Source organism: Gavialis gangeticus, unplaced genomic scaffold (genome assembly GCF_001723915.1).
Source record: "Gavialis gangeticus isolate Ggan-Ray unplaced genomic scaffold, GavGan_comp1, whole genome shotgun sequence".
NCBI lineage: Eukaryota > Metazoa > Chordata > Crocodylia > Gavialidae > Gavialis > Gavialis gangeticus.
In genome coordinates, this window is record NW_017728997.1 from 14800084 (window position 1) to 14800920 (window position 837).

Genomic DNA, 837 nt, shown 5'->3' on the forward strand with positions numbered 1-837 from the left:
CGCCTTTTTGGGAATCAGACATTCCCGGATGACCTTGGTGAGCCCAGGGGGCTTTCGGGCACTCCTGCCCCCCTTGCTTCTTGTTGGGATGGTCACCCCTTGGGCCCTGAGTATCGTCTCCTTAAGGAACGACCACTCATCTTGGGCACTGAGCTCCCCTGCTTTCGAGAACCACAGCGCCTCTCCCACTAATTCATAGAAAATGAGGGTTGAAGGGACCTCGGGAGGTCACATCCAGTCCAACCCCCTGCACAAAGCAGGACCAGCCCCAACTACATCATCCCAGCCAAGGCTTTGTCGAGCTGGGTCTTAAAAGCCTCCAATCACTAGGCAATGGATCATCATCACTTGTTGAAATAGGGTCTGCAACTTGTCTAGCTGGGTCTTAAAAGCCTCCAAGGATGCAGAGCCCACCACTTGTTTCAGGGCTTTACTACTCTTCTGGTGAGAGAATTTTTCCCAGTATCCCACCTCAGCTTCCCTTGCTGCAACTTGAGCCCATTGCTCCTTCTCCTGTCATCTGCCCCCACGGAGAAGAGTCCTTTACACACAACCACATTTCTAGTGAAGACTGAGCCCTTGGTGTGATCTGTCTAGAAACTCCCCATTTAATAGCCACCTTCCTGCTATTAGCAAATCTATGACAATGATTATCAACAGAGCATAAACACCAACATTAGCTGCTCGACTCTTTGTGTAAGGCTCAAGGCATTTACAGGTGCAATCCAGTTCTTCCTCATTTCTATCAGCTGCTAGGGAAGTGCTGCTGATGGGCCAGATTTCAACCATGTTTGGCCCCCCCGGGGGCAATAATTAGTGAGTTCCTCCTTGCATTCC